Source organism: Pleurodeles waltl, chromosome 10 (genome assembly GCF_031143425.1).
Source record: "Pleurodeles waltl isolate 20211129_DDA chromosome 10, aPleWal1.hap1.20221129, whole genome shotgun sequence".
NCBI classification, from domain to species: Eukaryota; Metazoa; Chordata; class Amphibia; order Caudata; family Salamandridae; genus Pleurodeles; species Pleurodeles waltl.
In genome coordinates this window covers 52,625,166-52,637,705 of record NC_090449.1, presented here as the reverse complement: position 1 = coordinate 52,637,705, position 12,540 = coordinate 52,625,166, and positions in this window count along the sequence as shown.

Genomic DNA, 12,540 nt, shown 5'->3' with positions numbered 1-12,540 from the left:
CTTATTCATACCGTTTCAGAGGGAAAAAAACGAACTCCACCAATTAGAATACTGCCTTGCCTCACTTGAACAAGATCAGTTTTGCAAATTTTCCTCTTAACAATGTCCACCATTTACAATTAGCAGTTCCTGTGCTCCTGGAAACCAATAAAGAAGGAAAAAACTCACAGGAAACAAAACATCATCTTGCATCCTCACATCATGCATATACCATAAAATGTCACCTTCGCCTGGCAGGACCTTTTGCCTTCATGCTCCTTCTCCTCATCAAATGTTCCCAAGTGTAAATGCCGCCATCAGCATTACCGAGGTGGATTGTTTTTTTTGTCTCCGTTTTTTTTCAGAATGGATGTAAGTGTTTCTGCTTGGTTTTATAAATTGATGTTTATCGGGAATGTTTTGAAAGCACTTTTACATCTCAAATTAATTACACGAGATCACACCAAAAACATACAATTTAGCCAACTCACGCAAGGAATGTAGCGGTTTTCCTGTACAAAGTAATTCTCCCAAGTGCTTTCAACATTATCATGTTGCTTATTTCCCAAGCTCTTCGAGTCAATTTTGAAAACTCTGATTTAGACATAGATTTCTAATGCCTTTATGTATTTCCTTTGGCAGTCACTGCTCTTCTTAAGAATGCAGTAGTTTTCAGTGCTTCCCTTCTACTGGCCTCACACATAGCAGGAAATTGAGCTGGCCCAAGAAGGGTGAGAAGGTATTATCCAGTGCACTGTAAACTGACAGTCCATGAACAGAGTCATTCCTGGCTGGTGATCATGAAACTGTGGGAAGAGATTACTCGTAGCTTGCCATGGTCTCAACGGGTCGTTATCAATCCTAGTTCTAGAAGCATCCATGCACACATGAATCCTTTCCTAAAAACGCATATGCTCTTTTTTAATGGTAAGATGATAGATGATGGATACTGACTTCCTTTTTGAAAAAATGGTGGATTTTACAAAGAACACAAAAATGTAAAACTATGTGTCATGCCTACGTCGGAAGTAGAGATAATAGAAGCTAATATTTTCGGTGCTATCTGGGTTGGAGGTGGATGGAACCAGTTGTCCTGTAAGGTATTGAATTCCTTTGAGGCTTAAGGGGTGGGGAAGCCAAACCAGTGACAGGGATTTCTCTGAAGTAGCCAAACTTTACATCTTAGCTGGAAGGGAACCTATCAAGTAAGAGAAGAGCACTCTGTGTGATATCACTCTGCATTATTGCATGATGTTTTCTAAAAATGTAATTCGTTTGTAAGATCATCTTTATTATTAATTTGATATTTAAAACTCTTCATCAGTCTCGTAAAGAACTTTTCATAGCTTTTACTGGTATGGCTTTCTGAAAACATTGTGGCCCTCATTACGACCCTGGCGGTTGGCAGTAATTTGGCAGAAAGTACTGCCAACAGGCTGGGGGTACTATCCACCATATTATGACCAAACCGCCAATGTACCACACCGACCGACACAACGGTAATAGCCGCCGGGCTGGAGATATCAATCTCCAGCCTGGCGGCCATCACTGTACTGCCAGCAGGATTATGGTCCCACCTACCGCCATGGTTCTCGTGGCTACCTTACCGCCACAAAAACCATGGCTGTAGGCACTATCAGTAACAAGGAATACCTTCCCTGTCACTGATAGGGATCTCTCCCCCCTCTCCAGATACCCCTTCCACCTGCTGCCTCTCCAAAGGCCCCCACCCCCCACATACACGCCCCCCTTCACACACACACACACATACACACACTCATTCCCACAAACATCCACGCATGCATATAACCACTCATACACTTTCAAACATACACACAGACACGCAGTCACAACACACAACATACACACACTCACACCTCCATACATGCACACATGCATTCAACATGCAACACCCCCCGCATCCACACACACACAAACATACACACACCCCCTCGCAGACACACCACCCACCACCCCCTCCCCTGTCAGAGCACCCACTTACCTGTGTTCAGGGGGTCCTCCGGCAGGAGAAGGGGCGCTGCTGCCACCAGCAGCGTCCGCCAGCAGAACACCGCCGGGCCGTATTATGGGTCATAATACAGCCGGCGGCAGTCTACTGGCGTGGCGCTGCTGGTGGCAGCAGAGCCACCTTACCACCATCCGCCGGCATGGCCACAGCCGGATTTCCGCCATCCTTCTGGCGGAAATCCGTCTGTGTTCATAATATGGCGGAGGGCTGGTAGCCGCAGCAACGTTCTTTTGGTGGCCGTTGTCGTGGCAGTAGGCAGTTTTTACCTCCAGTGTTATAATGAGGGCCTGTATGATGGCACTCAACCTTTGATAACAACAAGCGGTATGTTCAAGAGTCTTCTTTTGACAATTCAAAGGACCCAAAAATAGCTGTTGTGAGAAAACAGGGCTGATTACAGAGGCCCCCTGACTTTTTGCCCCATTTTTCACCTTTTGCTGGTGTTTTCCTGACTCTGATGGTGCCCTGGGTACTGCTAACCAGTCACAGGGCCTGTGCTCTGTATAGAATGCAAGTTAGGCTAATTATAATTGGCCTAATTAACCTACCTATAAATTCCTAGTACATGGTAGGGCATGTAGGTTTAAGGACCCCAGCATAGGTAGTGCGCCCATAGGTGCACTGCTGAGGTGCCCAGTGTCATTTTAAAGGCAGACCTGCCTTGCTGGCTGTTTTTAAATTATAATTACATGCAAATTCGACTTTGGAATTAAAAGCAGTTCCAAATTCTTAAATTACCTAATTTTTACATATAAGTCACCCCTAAGGTGTACCCTATGTGCCCCTAGGTTTGGGTGCCATATAACCATAAGCAGGGACCTTATAAAATAGTTTTATAAGCCCTGTTGAGGTAAAACAGCCAAATTCGTCTTTCCCTTATTGTAGGGAATGAGCTCCATTGGCTAGAATGGGGAGACTTTATTTTAATTTATAAAGTCCCCTTAAGGGTCAGAAACATCAAGTTTGGTATCAAATTAATTGTTATAATAAATCCCACAACTTTCAATTGTTGGATTTAATAAAACTTGTTGAGGTAAAGAGTTTTAAACTCTACCTAAAAAGTTTCCAACTACAGCCCTGTAGTGCTCTGTACTGCTTGGCCAACCTCTGGCAGCCTGGCAATGCTGCCTTGATGAGGTGTAAAGTAGCCTGGGCTGAACAACACAGAGGAATGTGCCTGTGGGAGGGGATCTTCCCTCAGCAGATGGAGAAGCAGGAAGTGGGGGGGCTTCCAAACTGGTCTTCAAAGCAGGGAAGGACATTTGGAGGAACCCAGCACCTCCCTCACATCCTGCAAACCCAGACAATTAGGTGCCCCCTGATTAGATTAGGAGAGGGCAGGAGAGGGGCGTGTTTAAGATGTTTAGCCACACCAGTGGGTGTGTTCAGCCAGATGTAACCTCCAAAAATCAGTTTCAGCCATGATGGATTTTTGAGGAATGTTGCTCCCTGGGATTGATTTTTGCTGCACTTCCCAGGAAATGCTCATCACAGGAGGAAGGACCCTGCATCTGATTGCAGAACGAGGGCCCCCTGCTTTTCACCCAGAAGCAAGGATAAATGCGGCAGAGCTGCACCCACACCTCAGTTCCCTACCAGATCCCAACAAGGAAGAATGTAAGAAGAAGAAGGACTGCCCTGCTAGACCCCTGACCTGCACCTGGACACTGCACTCTGAAGGACTGCACCAGCTGCACACTTGGGCTTCACCACTAAAAGGAATTTGCCTGTCTTCTACTGCTTCAAGAAGGGACTCCCTGTTGTTACAGGTACAAAGGAGCTGCCCAGAGTCCCCTGCATCAAGTCCTGCAAGCAGAGCCCAGCTGACCATCATCCAGTGGCCATTTGAGGATTCTGACCAGGTGCAATCTGGGAATTGTTGTCCCAACTCCCAGGGAGCAACTCAGAGCTTCTGGAACCTTGGATCAAGTTGTGGACACTTCAAGGACCCAACAAGGACCTATGGAAGATGATCCAGAAGTTTGGAGACGTTCAGAGCAACTCCATAAGTTGAAGAGGTGCATTGTGGGAGTTGTGGTCCCAGCCCCAAGAGGCAATCCAGAGCCTCTGAACCCTTGGCTGGTGCTGTGGACCACTTTCCTGAATCAACAAACCCTTCTGAAAGTAAGTGTGACATTGTTACCTCGTGGGTGGCCTGAACTCTGGATTTTGTTCCTTTCTAGTGTGACCTTTTTTTAACCCTTTGAGCGCTAGTTGCTTCTATGCGAAAGAAAGCATTAATTCTTTAAAAATTCATATTCCCGGTTTCCCTCTTCCGATTTTCATCATTTTGGTGTCCGTTGAAACAGATATATATTTAATTTATTTATAAATTGGTGTTTACTTATTTACTGTTTTGTGATTTTTAAATGCATTACACATTTGTCTCCTGAGATAAGCCTTATTGCCAAGCTGCCAAGGGTTGAGCTGGGTTTAATTTATTGAGACCTAACTGGACCTAAGTAGACATTAGTGGCCTATTGCTAAGTGTAGGTACTTACCTGTCCTTACCAATAATCCATTTTCCAGCAAATGTCATGCAAGTAGTGCAGACTCCTGTGCAAACTCTGAAATAAGTAAATATTGATTGCAAAGGATTTATCATATGCCCAGTGGTCGATCATTCTGATTCTTGCAGATCAGAATGGGTAGTAACTACCACCTGGCCTTTGCAAACTGTGCATGTGTATTGTTTGCCTCGTTCCTTTAATGGGCCTAAACAGAGCGGCGAACTAAACAATGTATGCAATTTGCACCTGTTGGAGTCGGCACGTTCTGGAGAGCTGAGACGAGATCCTAGCCATGCAGAACCTACCACTCCCGTCAGGGGTGGGGGATGATACTCAATGTATAACCTCTGCTCACCCTTGGGTAGCTTGGCACAGAGCAGTCAGGCTTATCACACGGGCAATGTGTAAAGCAATGGCACACCTCCGCACAACAATTACACTGAGCATCACAAAAGAGACTTCACATGAGGTGTATGTAAACAACATTTTTATTAACCCCTTCGCTGCCAGGCCTTTTCCCCCTCCTGTGCCGAGCCTTTTTTTGGCTATTTGGAGCAGTTTGCGCTTAGGCCCTCATAACTTTTTGTTCACATAAGCTACCCATGCCAAATTTACGTCCTTTTTTTCCAACATCCTAGGGATTCTAGAGGTACCCAGACTTTGTGTGTTCCCCAGAAGGAGGCCAAGAAATTAGCCAAAAAACAGTGAACATTTTGTTTTTTTCAAACAAATGGGAAAAATGGGCTGCAGAAGAAGGCTTTTGGTTTTTCCCCTGAAAAGGGCATCAACAAAGGGTTTGCGGTGCTAAAATCACCAGCTTCCCAGCTTTCAGGAACAGGCAGACTTGAATCAGAAAACCCAATTTTTCAACACAATTTTGGCATTTTACTGGGACATACCCCATTTTTACGATTTTTTTGTGCTTTTAGCCTCCTTCCAGTCAGTGACAGAAATGGGCATGAAACCAATGCTGGATCCCAGAAACCGCAGCATTTGTGAAAAGTAGACAAAATTATGAATTCAGCAAGGGGTAATTTGTGTATATCCTACAAGGGTTTCCTACAGAAAATAACAACTGAAAAAAAAAAATATTGAAATTGAGGTGAAAAAAACATCAAGTTTTCTCTACGTTTTTTCCTGCAATGTCAGATTTTCGAAAGCAATATACCGTTACGTCTGCTGGACTCTTCTGGTTGCGAGGATATATAGGGCTTGTAGGTTCATCAACAACTCTAGGTACCCAGAGCCAATAAATGACCTGCACCCTGCAGTGGGTTTTCATTCTATGCTGGGTATACAGCAATTCATTTGCTGAAATATAAAGAGTAAAAAATAGCTATCAAGAAAACCTTTGTATTTCCAAAATGGGCACAAGATAAGGTGTTGAGAAGCACTGGTTATTTGCACATCTCTGAATTCCGGGGTGCCCATACTAGCATGTGAAATACAGGGCATTTCTCAAATAGATGTCTTTTTTTACACACTGTTTTACATTTGGAAGGGAAAAATGTAGAGAAAGACAAGGGGCAATAACACTTGTTTTGCTATTCTATGTTCCCCTAAGTCTCCCGATAAAAATTATACCTCACTTGTGTGGGTAGGCCTAGCACCCGCGACAGGATATGCCCCAAAACACAGCGTGGACACATCACAGAAAACAGAGCCGTTTTTTGCAAAGTGCCTACCTGTAGATTTTTGCCTGTAGCTCAGCCGGCACCTAGGGAAACCTACCAAACCTGTGCATTTCTGAACACTAGAGACCTAGAGGAATCCAAGATGGGGTGACTTGTGTGGCTCGGACCAGGTTCTGTTACCCAGACTCCTTTGCAAACCTCAAAATTTGGCTAAAAAAACACATGTTCCTCATATTTCTATGGCAGAAAGTTCTGGAATCTGAGAGGAGCCACACATTTCCTTCCACCCAGCGTTCCCCCACGTCTACCGATAAAAATGATACCTCACTTGTGTGGGTAGGGCTAGGGCCCGCGACAGGAAACGCCCCAAAGCGCAATGTGGACACATCCACATTTTTGAAAGAAAACAGAGGTGTTTTTTGCAAAGTGCCTACCTGTAGATTTTGGCCTGTAGCTCAGCTGCCACCTAGGGAAACCTACCAAACCTGTGCATTTCTGAAAACTAGAGACCCAGGGGAATCGAAGATGGGGTGACTTGTGTGGCTCGGACCAGGTTCTGTTACCCAGAATCCTTTGCAAACCTCAAAATTTGGCAAAAAAAACACATGTTCCTCACATTTCTGTGGCAGAAAGTTCTGGAATCTGAGAGGAGCCACAAATTTCCTTCCACCCAGCGTTCCCCCACGTCTCCCGATAAAAATGATACCTCACTTGTGTGGGTAGGCCTAGCGCCCGCGACAGGAAACGCCCCAAAGCGCAACATGGATACATCCAAATTTTTTAAAGAAAACAGAGGTGTTTTTTGCCAAGTGCCTACCTGTTGATTTTGGCCTGTAGCTCAGCCGCCACCTAGGGAAACCTATCAAACCGGTGCATTTCTGAAAACTAGAGACCTAGGGGAATCCAAGATGGGGTGACTTGTGTGGCTCGGACCAGGTTCTGTTACCCAGAATCCTTTGCAAACCTCAAAATTTGGCTAAAAAAACACATGTTCCTCACATTTCTGTGGCAGAAAGTTCTGGAATCAGAGAGGAGCCACAAATTTCCTTCCACCCAGCGTTCCCCCACGTCTCCCAATAAAAATGATACCTCACTTGTGTGGGTAGGCCTAGAGCCCGCGACAGGAAACGCCCCAAAGCGCAATCTGGACACATCCAATTTTTTGAAAGAAAACAGAGGTGTTTTTTGCAAAGTGCCTACCTGTAGATTTTGGCCTGTAGCTCAGCCGCCACCTAGGGAAACCTACCAAACCTGTGCATTTCTGAAAACTAGAGACCTAGGGGAATCCAAGATGGGGTGACTTGTGTGGCTCGGACCAGGTTCTGTTACCCAGAATCCTTCGCAAACCTCAAAATTTTGCTAAAAAAACACATGTTCCTCACATTTCTGTGGCAGAAAGTTCTGGAATCTGAGAGGAGCCACAAATTTCCTTCCACCCAGCATTCCCCCACGTCTCCCGATAAAAATGATACCTCACTTGTGTGGGTAGGCCTAGCGCCCGCGACAGGAAACGCCCCAAAGCGCAACGTGGACACATCCAAATTTTTGAAAGAAAACAGAGGTGTTTTTTGCAAAGTGCCTACCTGTAGATTTTGGCCTGTAGCTCAGCCGCCACCTAGGGAAACCTACCAAACCTGTGCATTTCTGAAAACTAGAGACCTAGGGGAATCCAAGATGGGGTGACTTGTGTGGCTCGGACCAGGTTCTGTTACCCAGAATCCTTTCCAAACCTCAAAATGTGGCTAAAAAAACACATGTTCCTCACATTTCTGTGGCAGAAAGTTCTGGAATCTGAGAGGAGCCACAAATTTTCTTCCACCCACCGTTCCCCCACGTCTCCCGATAAAAATGATACCTCACTTGTGTGGGTAGGCATAGCGCCCGCGACAGGAAACGCCCCAAAGCGCAACGTGGACACATCCAAATTTTTGAAGGAAAACAGAGGTGTTTTTTGCAAAGTGCCTACCTATAGATTTTGGCCTGTAGCTCAGCCGCCACCTAGGGAAACCTACCAAACCTGTGCCTTTCTGAAAACTAGAGACCTAGGGGAATCCAAGATGGGGTGACTTGTGTGGCTCGGACCAGGTTCTGTTACCCAGAATCCTTTGCAAACCTCAAAATTTGGCTAAAAAAACACATGTTCCTCACATTTCTGTGGCAGAAAGATCTGGAATCTGAGAGGAGCCACAAATTTCCTTCCACCGAGCGTTCCCCCAAGTCTCCCGATAAAAATGATACCTCACTTGTGTGGGTAGGCCTAGCGCTCACAACAGGAAATGGCCCAAAACAGAACGTGGACACATCACATTTTTTCATAGAAAACAGTGCCTACCTGTGGATTTTGGCCTCTAGCTCAGCCGGCACCTGGGGAAACCTAGCAAACCAGCGCATTTTTGAAAACTAGAGACCTAGGGGAATCCAAGATGGGGTGACTTGTGTGGCTCGGACCAGGTTCTGTTACCCAGAATCCTTTCCAAACCTCAAAATGTGGCTAAAAAAACACATGTTCCTCACATTTCTGTGGCAGAAAGTTCTGGAATCTGAGAGGAGCCACAAATTTTCTTCCACCCACCGTTCCCCCACGTCTCCCGATAAAAATGATACCTCACTTGTGTGGGTAGGCATAGCGCCCGCGACAGGAAACGCCCCAAAGCGCAACGTGGACACATCCAAATTTTTGAAGGAAAACAGAGGTGTTTTTTGCAAAGTGCCTACCTATAGATTTTGGCCTGTAGCTCAGCCGCCACCTAGGGAAACCTACCAAACCTGTGCCTTTCTGAAAACTAGAGACCTAGGGGAATCCAAGATGGGGTGACTTGTGTGGCTCGGACCAGGTTCTGTTACCCAGAATCCTTTGCAAACCTCAAAATTTGGCAAAAAAAACACATGTTCCTCACATTTCTGTGGCAGAAAGTTCTGGAATCTGAGAGGAGCCACAAATTTCCTTCCACCCAGCGTTCCCCCACGTCTCCCGATAAAAATGATACCTCACTTGTGTGGGTAGGCCTAGCGCCCGCGACAGGAAACGCCCCAAAGCGCAACATGGATACATCCAAATTTTTTAAAGAAAACAGAGGTGTTTTTTGCCAAGTGCCTACCTGTTGATTTTGGCCTGTAGCTCAGCCGCCACCTAGGGAAACCTATCAAACCGGTGCATTTCTGAAAACTAGAGACCTAGGGGAATCCAAGATGGGGTGACTTGTGTGGCTCGGACCAGGTTCTGTTACCCAGAATCCTTTGCAAACCTCAAAATTTGGCTAAAAAAACACATGTTCCTCACATTTCTGTGGCAGAAAGTTCTGGAATCAGAGAGGAGCCACAAATTTCCTTCCACCCAGCGTTCCCCCACGTCTCCCAATAAAAATGATACCTCACTTGTGTGGGTAGGCCTAGAGCCCGCGACAGGAAACGCCCCAAAGCGCAATCTGGACACATCCAAATTCTTGAAAGAAAACAGGTGTTTTTTGCAAAGTGCCTACCTGTAGATTTTGGCCTGTAGCTCAGCCGCCACCTAGGGAAACCTACCAAACCTGTGCATTTCTGAAAACTAGAGACCTAGGGGAATCCAAGATGGGGTGACTTGTGTGGCTCGGACCAGGTTCTGTTACCCAGAATCCTTCGCAAACCTCAAAATTTTGCTAAAAAAACACATGTTCCTCACATTTCTGTGGCAGAAAGTTCTGGAATCTGAGAGGAGCCACAAATTTCCTTCCACCCAGCATTCCCCCACGTCTCCCGATAAAAATGATACCTCACTTGTGTGGGTAGGCCTAGCGCCCGCGACAGGAAACGCCCCAAAGCGCAACGTGGACACATCCAAATTTTTGAAAGAAAACAGAGGTGTTTTTTGCAAAGTGCCTACCTGTAGATTTTGGCCTGTAGCTCAGCCGCCACCTAGGGAAACCTACCAAACCTGTGCATTTCTGAAAACTAGAGACCTAGGGGAATCCAAGATGGGGTGACTTGTGTGGCTCGGACCAGGTTCTGTTACCCAGAATCCTTTCCAAACCTCAAAATGTGGCTAAAAAAACACATGTTCCTCACATTTCTGTGGCAGAAAGTTCTGGAATCTGAGAGGAGCCACAAATTTTCTTCCACCCACCGTTCCCCCACGTCTCCCGATAAAAATGATACCTCACTTGTGTGGGTAGGCATAGCGCCAGCGACAGGAAACGCCCCAAAGCGCAACGTGGACACATCCAAATTTTTGAAGGAAAACAGAGGTGTTTTTTGCAAAGTGCCTACCTATAGATTTTGGCCTGTAGCTCAGCCGCCACCTAGGGAAACCTACCAAACCTGTGCCTTTCTGAAAACTAGAGACCTAGGGGAATCCAAGATGGGGTGACTTGTGTGGCTCGGACCAGGTTCTGTTACCCAGAATCCTTTGCAAACCTCAAAATTTGGCTAAAAAAACACATGTTCCTCACATTTCTGTGGCAGAAAGATCTGGAATCTGAGAGGAGCCACAAATTTCCTTCCACCGAGCGTTCCCCCAAGTCTCCCGATAAAAATGATACCTCACTTGTGTGGGTAGGCCTAGCGCTCACAACAGGAAATGGCCCAAAACAGAACGTGGACACATCACATTTTTTCATAGAAAACAGTGCCTACCTGTGGATTTTGGCCTCTAGCTCAGCCGGCACCTGGGGAAACCTAGCAAACCAGCGCATTTTTGAAAACTAGAGACCTAGGGGAATCCAAGATGGGGTGACTTGCGGGGCTCTGACCAGGTTCTGTTACCCAGAATCCTTTGCAAACATCAGCATTTGGCCAAAAAACACTTTTTCCTCTCATTTCGGTGACAGAAAGTTCTGGAATCTGAGAGGAGCCACAAATTTCCTTCCACCAAGCTTTCCCCTAAGTCTCTCGATAAAAATGGTACCTCACTTGTGTGGGTAGGCCTAGCGCCCACGAAAGGAAATGGCCCAAAACACAACGTGGACACAACATATTTTTTCACAGAAAACAGAGGTATTTTTTGCAAAGTGCCTACCTGTGGATTTTGGCCTCTAGCTCAGCCGGCCCCAGGGGGGGGGGGGAAATGCCCTAAAATAAATTTGAACCCCCACCCCCCCAAACCCCCCCTGCCCCGGAGCGACCCTTGCCTACGGGGGCGCTGCCCCTGCGTGACATTGGCACCAAAAAACAAATCCCCGGTGCCTAGTGGTTTCTGCCCCCTTGGGGCAGATTGACCTAAAATCGACCAATCCGCCCCCAAGGGGGGCAGAAATGGTCTAAATACAGTTTGCCCCCCAGGGGAGCGACCCTTGCCTGATGGGTCGCTCCCCATCTCTAAAAAAACAAACAAACAAAAAAAAAAACACAGACATTTTTTTTGCCCTGGCGCCTAGAGGTTTCTGCCCCCCCCCCCCCGGGGGCAGATCGGTCTAATAATAGGCCGATCAGCCCCCGGGGGGGCAGAAATGGCCAAAATAAATTTGCATCCCCAACCCCCACCCCCCCACCAGGAGCGACCCTTGCCTACAAGGTCGCTCACCTTGCTTGACCGCACAAAAAAAAGATCCCTGATGCCTAGTGGTTTCTGCCCCCCTTGGGGCCAGATTGACCTAAAATCGGCCGATCTGCCCCCATGGGGGGCAGAAATGGTCTAAATACAATTTGCCCCCCAGGGGAGCGACCCTTGCCTGATGGGTCGCTTCCCATCTCTAAAAAAAATAAAAAAACAAAAAAAAAACAACAAAAACAAATTTGCCCTGGTGCCTAGAGGTTTCTGCCCCCCCTGGGGGCAGAAATGGCCTAAAATAAATTTCCCCCCAGAACTCCCACCCCCCCCCGGGAGCCACCCTTACCTACGGGGTCGCTCCCCCTGCGTGACATTGGCGCCAATAAACAAATCCCCGGTGCCTAGTGGTTTCTGCCCCCTTGGAGGCAGATTGACCTAAAATCGACCAATCTGCCCCCAAGTGGGGCAGAAATGGTCTAAATTCAATTTGCCCCCCAGGGGAGCGACCCTTGCCTGATGGGTCTCTCCCCATCTCTAAAAAAAACAAACAAACAAAAAAGAAAACACAAAAAAAAAAATTGCCCTGGCGCCTAGAGGTTTCTGCCCCCCCTGGGGGCAGATCGGCCTAATACCAATAGGCCGATCTGCCCACAGGGGGGGGCAGAGATGGCCTAAAATAATTTTGCCCCCCAAAACCCCCACCCCCCCGGGGAACGACCCTTGCCTACAAGGTCGCTCCCCTTGCGTGACGGTGCAAAAAAAAGATCCCTGGTGCCTAGTGGTTTCTGCCCCCCTTAGGGGCAGATTGACCTCAAATTGGCCGATCTGCCCCCAAAGCGTGCAGAAATGGCCTAAATATAATTTGCCCCTCCAGGGGAGCGACCCTTGTCCAAGTGGTCGCTCCCCATCTGTGAAACAAAACAA